Source organism: Amblyomma americanum, chromosome 5 (genome assembly GCF_052857255.1).
Source record: "Amblyomma americanum isolate KBUSLIRL-KWMA chromosome 5, ASM5285725v1, whole genome shotgun sequence".
Lineage (NCBI taxonomy): Eukaryota > Metazoa > Arthropoda > Arachnida > Ixodida > Ixodidae > Amblyomma > Amblyomma americanum.
Window position 1 is genome coordinate 38,276,384 of NC_135501.1, and position 12,950 is coordinate 38,289,333.

Consider the following 12,950-nt stretch of genomic DNA (forward strand, 5'->3'; position numbering starts at 1 on the left):
CCTTGGCATCAACCCGGCACTTTACAACAAAATTAACAGTCGGCAGACGAAACACGTAGAACACAAAAATAAAAGCACTAAAAAGGCAAATAGACAGCTGCCGTTAACGTCCATAATGTGGCTTAAGGCGCGCAACATAGACATCTGGGTGTAACGGCGCCTCTGGGGTGCTTCAACTCTATCTTGGACTTCTGTTATTCGACGAACAATCGTACGGACTGAAATAGGGGCGCAAAAACTCTTCACTCACACCGCGGCAGCGAATGGCGTCCACACCTACACACGCTCACCAGGCTTGCATTTTGTAACGTCGGCCCACATTGCAGCATCGAATATCTGTGCGCTGCTGGTCCTTAATCCACAGCAGGGCACGTCGTCGGGCTTCTTCTGCACGCTGAAGCTGGGCGGCGCAGTAAATGTATTTATCGGTGATGTTTTGGAGCATGGCGCCAAGCGAGGTGGTTGCATCCCTGCCGTGGGCGAGACGAAAAAGCACCATCTAGAAAGTTTCCTCTAGTGCGGTGTTTAGGCGAATACGTTGTAGGGAAGGGCAACATCCCAGGTCATGTGCCCCGCGTCGGCATACGAAAAGCATGCCTGCGATGATCTTTTTCAAGCGTTCCGTGACGCTGTTTCTTTGCAGATGGTAAGCAGTCATCCTCCGGTGGCTTGTCTGACTGTAGCGCAGGATAGCTCGCGTCTGCTCAGCCATGAACGCTGTTCCCCTGTCCGTGTTGGGGCCGCCATGTCACAACAGAATGCAGTGCACGAAAAATTTCTCGACTTCTACTGCTGTGCCGTTGGGAAGCGCTTTTCCTTCGGTGTAGCAGGTCAGGTAGCCAGTCGCCATAATTACCCATTTGTTTCCGGACGTCAACTTAGGGAAGGGGCCAGGAAGGTCTGTGCCGATCTGCTGGAAAGGTTTGGTTGATGGCTGAATGGGCTGTAGAAATCCTGCAGGCCTCGTTGACGGCGGTGTGCGGCGTTTACAGCCAAGACAACTCTTCATGTAGTACGCAACGTCAGCGCACAGACGGGTGAGTAATAATTCACCTGAATTCCGTGGAGGCTACGAGCAAAACAAATGCGTCCCACTGTTGCTTCGTCGTGCGAAGCCTGCAGAATTTCTTCGCAAAGGTAGACAGGGAGGACAAGGCACACGGTCTCGTTAGGTGCGAAGTTCTTCACGAGGACGTTGTCTTTTGTGTGTAAGGAGAACACTCCGCGCTTGTAAGGCGCTGAGGGTGAAGAATTCTTGCTTTTCAAGTACTCGATGAGGCACTCGAGATCGAGCTCCGAGCGTTGCTGCTGCGCAAAATTGCTGGCGCTCATAGGTCCTGGAAGGCTTCGTCATCGTTGTCCTGCGGTGGTGCATCTACATGGACTCGTGAGGGGCAGTCTGCGTCAAAGTGCTTTCCTTCAGTCTTGTAAACGACTATGGCGTGAAACTCTTGGAGTCGTAAGCTCCATCGAGCGAGGCGGCCAGACGGGTTCTTCAAGCTGGCGCGCCAGGACAACGCCTGTTTGTCAGTTGCAACTTTGAATGGCCTGCCGTACTAGTATAGGGCGGCATTTTGAAGTGGTCCACACTACCAACCCGCCGCGGTGGCTCAGTGGTTAAGGCACTCGTCTACTGAGCCGGAATACCCGGGTTCGAACCCGACCGCCGCGGCCGCGTCTCGATGGAGGCGAAACGCTAAGGCGCCCGTGTGCTGTGCAATGTCTGTGCACGTTACAGATCCCCAGGTGGTCGAAATTATTCCGGAGACATCCATTACGGCACCTCTTTCTTCCTGTCTTCTTTCACTCCCTCCTTTTTTGTTTCCCTTGTGGAGCTGTTCGCGTGTCCACCGATATATGTGAGACAGTTACTGCATCATTTCTTTTCCTCAAAAAAAATTTCAATTTTCAGTTTTTTTTAAACTGTCACAAGGCGCTGTTTATCCGTAGTGCAATAGTTGGAATCTGCCTTTGATAAAGAGCGGCTGGCGTACGCTATGGCTCTCGCGAGCTGAGGTGGGCTTTTGACCTCAAACATCTCGACCTCACCACAACCTCAAAAAAATTTGTCTACCTCCCTCAACCTCAACCTCATCAGTTGAGGTTGAGGCCTACTGAGACGCCCTCACCTCATTTTTCCAGGGGCCACTGGCGACCTCGCTTAACCTCAAATGAACCTGAAATTTTGAGGTTGAGGTTTGTTTGTTTTTTTCTCACAATGTCGGACAGCCGGGAAAACGACTTGCCCAGGACCGCAGTGATAACTCTGAATCGTTTCTGACGAAGGACCTTAGTGTTGAACTTGATGCCGGTTAGAGAGTACGAGTCTTGAGCCGAAGTCTTCACTTGGGAGTGAAAAACGAACCGCCTTTGCAGGCTGTGTTGTTCGAAACTAGGTTTGCCCCCTAAGGGGCGCAGTGGGGTTCGCGGAGCCTCCTCCAAGCAGACACCCCTGAAGAAGCCGGGCGCGGGGCCGGGGGTGGCTTGTACCCATTTTTACCGGTGGGTGTCCGGCGGTGGGGTTTGAACCAACCACCTCCCGTAGCCGATGCGGACGCCCAGACCACTAGAAAAATTTTGAGGTTAAGGTTGGCTGCTCGACCTCAGAAAACAAACAGAAAGCGAATAAGATTTTTTTTTCAGCTTCAAACAATTCTGAGAATCCTGTGAGACAGGAAAGACAGAATGATGACGGTACCATTGTGATGACTAGTTTTTACAAAAGCGGCAGTAAGCAGTCTGTAATTATTTAATAAATTGTGTGCAAACACTATTGATGTGCACGCAATAGGAGAAGCTTATAATCTAGGATGAACCCTCGGAGAGGTTATAGCCTGCGGACAGGGGTGTCCCTTAAACGGTTACCACCAGTACGTCGGAGGGTACGTTCTTTATTAAGTTTGCTTCACTAATTAATTGTAAGCTTGTCGGTGTTAATATTCGGCAACTGCTTCGTGTATACTTGTTCGTATTGAAAGCCACTCGCTCATCACGCAAGAACTGGCAATCGACAAACACAAACCTTCTGCACCATCTACCACAAATTGGGAAAGGGGGTGGAGGGGAGGTATTCACGATACTTTTATTAGACTTGAGAATAGCGAATGTAAAGAAACTAGTCGCCCACATGCTTTCCAATGTGACGGCTACGCTGGCGCGTATTAATATATTTCCATTTTAAGCTCTAAGCGGCAGAGCGAGAACACTCACCGTATAGATGAAAGTTTTGCCACCCAGAAAACGCTCTTTTCAGTCCTCTGTATGCTGCCTTTGAAAACAAGCTGTGACTGTAGTACACGAAAAAAGGCGCATTGCATTTATGCCTTAGCAAGAGCGGTGCCGACCGTAACGCGTAGAGGGGCAAACCTTCAACTTCTGGAGCTGCCGTCTCAGACGATGTTTGTGCTGGAAAGCCGCGCCGTAGCGCGAAGCAGCCGCCGCCGCCTAGCCGCCGACAAACGCCTTTTGTTGAACTGTGCCGTTGCCTAGTTGAGCCAACATTTCTGCTCCCATTTGTTTACCTGGTACATTTTGCTTGTATTCCATTCCCATTTCAGGAAGTAGGCAGCATGGTAACTGACTGATAACGCCTATTTCTCTTTCTCCTTTCGTCACTTTGAATGAATGAATGAATGAATCAGTTTTTGCCATGCAGTATAAAAACTGTGGGTGACGAAAAAAAACGGTTCACGATGACCCCTTGAGGAGCTTCGTCACCCATAAAATTCGAGACGTCAGCAGTGGCAATTGATGCGTTATAGAAAGGAGAAGAAGTTAATACAGTAGAGAGGAACATAATACATTGTGAAACAAGAAAAATAAATGAAAAACGATCAAGTACAATCCACTGAGTCACATATACAACCTAATCGATGAACGTTTCTCGAAGTGCAAAGTCATTTTGTTCATGTTCACGTAGAGAGTAGCGTTCATCATTTAAGTGGAATATATTTCAACATAGAGAAACCGTAGTTCGTTCAACATCTGGGTAGTACACATATTGCATTTTCTGTCATAGGAGGCATTTGTGATATCTTGTCACATTTTTTTCTGTAGAACAAGAAGCTTATCCACATTCGAAGTAGTAGTGCTTCCCCATACCAAATGACAATACCCTACATAAGAGAAAAGAATGCGCAGTAAAGGTCAAACATTGTTTTTTCGGGCATATATTTATGATAATACACAACACCAATAAATTTAGAGCACCAATAAAATTTATCTGGGCCTCCTATCACATTGTGGGTGCAAAATCTATGCCAAGGGAGGTACATGCCGGAACATAGTACCCGATTGCAGTGCCCTTGAAAAAGAAGGTGGTAGCTAGCTACCTTGTTTTTAGCGTGAAGTATTATCGCCTTTCTTTTTTGTTTGTTTACTGACAATAATTTTAAGGAAGACCAATCTATTAGACTCTCCAGCGCTGTGTTCGCAATATCCGTCAGTTGTTTGTTATCAGTACATATCAGAATAAACTGGTGTCCTCAGCATAAGTAATATACTTCATCTCTCTCTCTCTCTCTCTCTCTCTCTCTCTCTCTCTCTCTATATATATATATATATATATATATATATATATATATATATATATATATATATATATATATATATATATATATATATATATATATATATATATATATATATATATATATATCTTAAACAGTATATAACCTGCCCTGGAGAACACCATTTCTCATATTTAAGCCGTCAGAGGGGCGATTATTGATGACAAATGTTTGTGATCTCAAGTACACATATGATTTAAAAAGGTTGAGGGCATGACCTCGTATACCATAATGTTCGAGTTGAAAACGGGTATTATAGTTAAGCTTCTCGAACGCCTTACTGAAATCTATGAAAATTTCTAGAGGCAGCCTTTGGGATTCAATGCTGCTTAATATTAGTTATTCCTGATCAAGTATTGCATGTTCCGTTGCATGTTCCGTTGGTAAACACGTATTGTTAGTCATTTATTACGGAGTGTTTTTGCAGAAAGATATGAGTACAACAGTGAATTACGCGTTGTAGTCCCTTAGAGAAGAAAGGCAGGACAGACATTGGTCTGTAATTAATTAAAAAGTTTTTATCTTCTTTTTTTTAGAATTACGGCCACCCTAGAAAGGTTCATGTCGGAAGGAAAGCAGCCAGAAGATAGCGTGGTGTTATATATTGCGTTAAGCTTGGTACTATTACATGTGAGACATACATTATCGGTCGGCTCTAAACACTGCAAGAGTCCAAGTTTGTTTTGTCCTTAAAACTATTAAGAACAGTACATGTAATTTTCATCAGTTATTTCAAAAAAAGAGAGATTCTGAATCTCTGTCGCCCAAGAACATCGAGAAGCCAGGGCTCTGAGAGCGACTCCCAACAGCTGCAAAAAAATCATGAAAATCATTAGCCAAGTACCATCTATATAGCGCGGTACATTCGACTGTTAAAGTTGTAATTTTATTTGGATGATTAATTTTATTTCGAAGCAGCTTAAGGCGTTTTCATTTTCTTCGGGATTACAGGTGAGTTATTTATCAAATAGGTTACTGTATTAAGTTACCCTAGCCAACCTAATTTTATTGTTCAAAATATATCGAATTACTTTAAAACTGTCTAATTATGTAGTTACCATAGTTACAATAAATTTAGCAAACATCCGGTGCTTTTTTTTCACGATTCTTAAAAGTCGTGGGGACATCCAGGATTTGCGAGCGTTTTTTGCGACTTCTTCTTCAACGGTAGGAAAACATTCGTGGTAGACTGATAAAAAACGGCTTCAAGAAGATGCTATGAGCAATATGCGAGTCAGCGCTTGTGAAAACAGGTTCCCAACCCACTAGATTTATGCGACTTCTAAGTGTTTCCAGATTCCTTTGCGAGATAAACTGCCGACGCGAATTTGAAGTATCTTTTGCTGTTGGATGGGGTTGTTTCTGAATGTGCAGAAAAACGGGGAGATGACCTCTAGTGTCTACCACAATACGCCCAGACTGTAATTTGTGAAAAAAAAGTTCGACAGCGTAGCGGTGGCCTAGTGGTCCGAACATCACCCTCGCATGCGGGACGGACGGGGTTCGATCCCCAGTGCCGCCGGGTACCCACCGGTGATACAATGGGCACAAGCTTTTCCCTGGTCGGGTGCTCGGCTTATTTAGGGTGAATTGCTTGGGAAATGGGCCATTGACCCCACCTTGAGAAGTTGAAAAATACCTATCATGGCGCTCTTTGGCCACAGATGCCCTTGCGCCATAAAAAGCCATTATTATCATCAAAAAGGTCGAACATGAATGAAGATTTAGAAGTTATGCGTGTTGATCTATAGATGATATTTCGGAAGCTCTCGGCTTGAAACATTGTTGTAAATTGTTTATGTTTTATGAGGGTTTTACGTCCCAAAGCGACTTAGCCCATGGGGGACGCCGTAGTAAAGGACTCCGGAAATTTCGACTACCTGGGGTTCTTTAACGTGCACTGACACCGTACAGTACACGGTCCTCTAGAAATTCGTCTCCATCGAATGACGCGGCCGGGATCGAACCCGCGTCATTCGAGTCAGCAGCCGAGAGCCATAACCACTGAGCCACCGCGGCGGCCTAGACATTATTGTAAACTCTTGTTCTGCAGAACTGCTTGCGCTCATGTCCATGTTAAAATCGCCTGCTATACAGGACAAGAAATGAATTGATAAGAAACCTATTTCCTTATTAAATATAGGTAAGATCTCGGTAAAATTTCCTTGTGGTGGGCGGTAAAAAAGACTGAAGGATTGTCGGCCATATTAAACCATAAGCGTCTCGATATTATTGTCGCTTATTCAATGGTCTGATAAGATCTGGCACGACTAGTTTTGTTTAGCTAGAAGGGCAATGCCCCCACCAGATTTTGAGCAGCGATTGAGAAAAAATGTGTCAAATACAGCAATTCTAGAAACATCGGTGTCGAAGCGATACCAAGTTTCAGAGAGCATGATTAGTTCATATGTACATGTAAGGCTTGCCAAAATATTTATCAACTTATCTGTCTTATTTAAAGCAGACTGAATGTTCAGATGCAGGAATTTCACGCATTTACCACGTTTCGTCTTTCTTAGAAACGTGTTAAATTCACATGGTGTAAGAAGTGGAGTCTCTTTCATGTTAGTCGAATTCGAATCGCTCAGAGGGGCGCGTGACGAACAAAAGCAGCGACTGCGTCATTTTTCACAAATCATCCTCGAGATATAGATGACTGATTTCGGATCCATCAGTTTGACTACCGTAGATAGCGCCGTTGCTTTTCAGCACTTATTTCCAGGCAACCTCTTTTTTCTTAGCGAATGCAGCCCAAAGAAGTTTTTTTTTTATTTTCAAGAGTTAGATGGGGTTTTTTCACGCATATTGAATCTGTGCTATCAATTCCGACATCTTTCCAGTCAGTCGCATTTTTTTTCGACTTTCGCCGCAGGACAGCAATATCGGTTCGAAGTTGCATCGAACCACGGCGTTTTCTTTGCCAGAGGTGCGAGTGGGAACACGGTGGCAAGTTTGGACATCCAATTTCGCAATAGGTTCTTTAACAGCACCTCGTAGTTTTGACAAATCACAGATACGTTTTCAAACCCATTTTGTAGAACACGTTGAGTTTCAGTGTTGAAGCTACTAGAGTATTGTTCATTTTGCACCAGTCGCATATCAAGGTCCTGAGACCTTTTTTTCTAATACAGCACATCGGTAATTAAGCTCTTGATTTCCGCTCATTAGCTTAGCGTTTTTCGCTACTTCATTTTCGAGCTGTTTCTTCAAATCTTCAATGCTCTTCTGTGCATATTCTATACTGTTGGTGAGTTCCATCTGCTCCTTTTTTACCTAGCGGATTTCATTCCGTACGCCGCGTTCGCTGGATTCTAGTAACGTATTTAATTCTTTTTCAAATTCTCCTCTAACCTTCACGACCTCGTTACGGAATTCCTCCTTCAATTTAGCGATACCCTTAGGCATTCTATCACACAAAAAAGTAGTACACTTAAGAACCTGGCACCAGCGACGACAAGGGAAATATTTCAACTAAAGTTAAAATATACCAACACTATACTCGCGGACAGCTTTTTGTGGCTATGCTGCGGAAGCTACGGGCGCGCGCCGCCAGCTTAAACGCCCATCCCTCTCCCTCGTGAGAGCGCGATAAGAGCGCGCTTGTGAAATCCTTGCGCCTCGCCCTCGTAGCTTCCACTGCATACCCACAAAAAGCTGTCCGCGAGCATAAACTGCAGAAGGAAGCAGGGCAGTCAAGCTGTCGTCGCTGCTGCCATGCGACCAGTCTGGCCGGTGAATGCTGCGTATGCAGTCGCAGCTTCCACAGGCACCTGTGCTGAAGGTCACGTGCGCCGCTGACGGTTTTACGCCTCCTGGTGTCGGCTGTCGTTGATGCCTTCGATGCCTGACGTTGTCATTGATCTAAAATATCTTTATTTACTGAAAAGTGGTAGAACATGTGGGTGGGCCGCCTAGTCCTGTGGTCCACTGGTTATTGCTGCTGCGCTGGCCCTCGCCACCAGCCAGTGCTGACGGTCAGTAGAGTGCATCTTGAAACCGCGCAAAAAAAGACAAGGGACGAGGAAGAAACCGCTCCTTCCGCGCTCTGTCCTGTTGGTTTCTTCCTCGTCCCTTGTCTTTTTTTGCGCGGTTTCAAGATTCACTCTACTAATAGTCACCAACTAGCCCGTCTCTCTCTCTCTCTCTGTTATACCTGACGGTCAGGATGATCGCTGCGCAGAATAGCCTCCCACTGTTCCTCTGAGAGGTTTGGAATGGGGTCAACTATGTGATTAATTTCGCATGCCCACACCATGTGGTAGAGGTTAGCTACCTCTCCACGGAGTCGGCACTGCAGAGAGTATAGTGTACGGTACCACTGGTGTAACTTAGCTGGCGCTGGGTATGTGTTTGTTTGTAGTCTCCTAAGGGTGTTCTCTTCTTACTGAGGGATTTTCAGCGGTGAATCGCCAAAGGCTCGCTGAAATGCATCACCTCCCCGACTTTTTAATTAGAAACTATTACTAGTCCCATTGCGACAAGAGCCGTGGAATGTGTTAGTGTACTCGCCGATGGTACAAAAAATCCTTTCGATGGCAAGAAAAATAGGCCGACGTAATCAAGCGGCCGTAGGACGCACACAGCAAGCCGCGCACCACCATTTCACACAATGACATGACGTTCGTCTGTCTATATATAGTTCCTACTGGCCGACTTCAAAGCGGTGCCAGTTTTGCCGACTACGTTCGTACAAAACTCTCATGCCATTGTTTGTAGTAAAGCATCCCAGGTGGGGTCAGACGATTTTTATTTGCATATAGTTTACGTATGCTAGTCAAGTTAGAGGCTAGCTTGCGACAGGGATTCGAACCGACAACAATGCACCTTCATTTGCATACCTTCCCAGACTTTTTACCTCTTCCCTTAAGGCGCGCTTCATGAGTCCATCTGGATGTGAGACAGTGACTGTGCGATTTCGTTTCCCCAAAAACCAATCTTCGTATCGAAATTGTGCCGCATCCGTTGGTCGTACACCGTTGCGGTTTGTGCCATACGATTTCCCGTTGCATGTATCATACGTCTCTTAGATTGGAGGCCAGCTCGCGACACGCATTTTAACGGAGTGTCCGAGTGTTTCATTCGGATCTTTCTCGATTCCGCATTTGTGAATCAGCGTTCGGAGGCGCAACTTCGTTTCATTTATCAGTGCGCAACCTGCATCGAGGTCGAGTTCTCACCATGACAGTATTTTTTTCGCCTTGAAAGCACATGAGCAGTCTTTTTTTGCCTCTAGAAGCACATTGAAAGGGATTGCTAAGGTATGCGCCTACGTTGTGTACGAAGCAGTACGTGAGGTGAGAGAACATGCATAGATATGTGAAAAGCTGAGACCTGTGGTGGTGGTGAAACTTATTACCAGCAGATACAGAAGAGCGACCCGAAACCACTCCCCGCTTAAACGACGGCCGCTATCCCTTGGGCAGCGGCGGCGTCTCCAGCCAGCTGGAGTAATTTGATTTGTGTCCCCGGGTCGAGGCTGAGCATTAGAGCCTCCCAATGATCAGAGTCGGTAATGAAGTGACTCGCGGGTATAGAGTCGTCGGACACTTCCAGATCATATGATTTAGGTCGGCTTTGCTATCACAACTTTTGCATTTGTCTCAGTAATGTGCTTCCGAATAGAAGACAAGAAGCTACACAAGGGGGGGTTTGGATAGGCGTTAGTTTGAAGTTTACGCCAGGATTTGGCCTGTCATTTAGAGGGCTTTTTATCTGCTGGGCGGAATTCGAGCCTTGCAAGCCTGTAGTTATGCAGGATTTCTCTGTACGAAAAGAACCTGTCCTTGCCGGAGTGTAGGGAGGACGGGCCGCACGACCCAGCTCGGTGGTGCAGTTCTCAAGCTCGGTTATGAGCCGCCTCATAACCAGCAAGGTAGGTATGAGCAGGCGTCCAGATTAGGCGAATGCGTCGTGTAGGCTGAAATTTTTTGCAGAATCCGTGCTGCTTGCGGGAACATTCTTTCTTATGTGTAGTTCCGTGTCGCCAATTTTGAGTCACTAACGACGGTCTCTGCCGAGGATCCCGCAATGGCTAGAGTACAATTGCTGTTTCTTCTCCAACATATGTGTGCTTTGTGCCTATACTAACCCCTGTTTTGAGTGTGCAATGCTCAGTGGTGACCACAACTACCATCTTGTCGACCGAGGAATCTGCTATGAAAATTCCGTTTCATGGCTCGTTGTTCTCTTGCAGTGCAAAATCGCTCAAGTTTTTACGGCCTTCGAGCATCGCATTTCTGAGTCATTTTAATGCTGCGAAGGTTTATATGTAGAAAGGCCATTTCTGTTCTAGTGCGCCCGTTCTAGCAGCTTGCCTGCTACGGCGCAAACTGTCGGATCGGAGGAGCTTTGTGGGCGCTGCATCGGCGCCATGAGCCCCCCCCCCCCGAACACCCCCCCGCGCCAGAATGTGGGATTCTAACAGAGTGCACGACTCTGAATCTGCGGCAGCGCCCTGTCACGACGTGCTGCCACGACGCGGGAACGAGGTTTGCTTAGCAAAAGGATTGTGATCCATAGGCAAACGCACACTGACGTCATGGGAACATGGGACTGCACATGGAAGGGCCCAGCACGCAGCTGCAACTTTGCTAGTTCGTTCTGAGTCAGTTTTAATGCGAGAGCATTAAGGAGCCCGTGCCGTAGAAAAGCCGGGTCGGCGTCGTTGGCCATGTGGCATCCACTGGGCGCCAGACCCGTAGTTGGCTGCATTTAAGCTGGCGTTGCACTGTCGTGCTGGTCTTTGTGGTGCACGCGGAGTGATTCAACGCGATAGTGTAAAGGAACCCGTTTCGAAGAAAATCAGCGTCATGTCGGCGTCCGTCCTGAGCGAAAAATCTACGACAAATCCCCAGAGAAGCAACCTAGGAGGGAGCACCTGGGTTACGTGACCTTGTAGCGTCATTACTGCCTGCCCACCATGGCAAGTGGCAGTTAAGCGAATGATTCATCGCGAGAGGTTGCTCGGTAAGAGCAACCTTGCCCCCACCAGTGGCAGCACATGCCATCGCAGGATGGTGAAGCATTGCTGAACCGCTGCACCACTGCGCAAAGAGTGACATATCACGACTCCTAGAAATCTGTGAATTTAAAGCAGATAATGACTAATTTCTCATATATGTGCTTTAGCCCATTAATGCTATCGCGCCATACCCTTTAGGCGGTTTTAAGTCTCTCCTCCAATTTTTCTAACAGCCGGAAGAGCACAAGGCAAAAATTAAACTAGAAACGACGCCGTTCTAGCAAATTAAAACTTATGAAAAGCACGCGCGTTTGTGCAATAGACTTCTGTAAAGTTTCATATTGCTATTACGAGTTCGTCGGCCTTATTTGCTTTTTGCCGCACTTTTCCGGACGTAACAATAACAACAGCTGCAAAAAAGCCCCGCAGGGCATAGCAAGCAAGGCGCTTGCTAAAAGAGCAGTAGCGCCATAGCCAATCGGCAGCCGTTGCCAACGCGAATCGAAACGTGTTCTTACAGCTATTGCTCAAGGGAATATCATGAGCTCCTTAAGGGCCTCCGATTTGTTTGGTAATGTATGGTGATGAATCACGCTGGTTTATGGGGATTTCACGTCCCATAGTGACTCAGGTTATGAGGGACGCTTTAGTGAAGGGTCCGGAAATTTCTACCACCTGGGGTTCTTTAATATGAACTGACATACACAGTACACAGGCCTCTAGAATTTCGTCTCCACCTAAATTCGACCGCCGCGGCCGGGATCGAGCCCGCGTCTAACGGGTCAGTAGCCGAGCACCATAACCACTGAGCCACCGCGACGGCTCGATGAATCACTCTGGTTAATAAGCATTTCAGGACAATTGGTATCCTAGAATGTGGCCGACATTTGAGGTAATTCTGGTCATGCAAATTGCACAGCGCCACCATTTTAAACCACGTGCATTAAAATATAAAGAACTTTACGCTATCTTTTCAAGTATATGTCAGCAAGAATTCCATGAACGGCAGTGCCGTCGTTGCAGTAATTTTTTTCTCAAGTAAGCGTAGGCCACAGCAACCGTCGCAGGGATCAAGTTCCTGCGTAGCGTACTCATAACTCGGTTTTAGGAATAAAGGACAACGCTCTTCTTGTGTTCTAGTAGGTTTGGTAATGACTTCTGCATTCTTGAATGCGTCATATTCATGCTACAGTTAGTGGTAGTCACAATTTTTCTTTCTTCTTGACTTGCTAACAACTTAACTAGTTAAGAAGTGCGATAAGAACTATCTCGAAACCAATTTATAATTCGTTGCTTGACTAATGCACCACAGCCATGGCCACCTCCAAAATGAACCACCGAAGCCCGGATTCAATTCTGCTACCTGGCGCTCAGCAGCGTGACGTGTCACCACTAAGCCATGAGAGTGGGTCGAAGTTTGC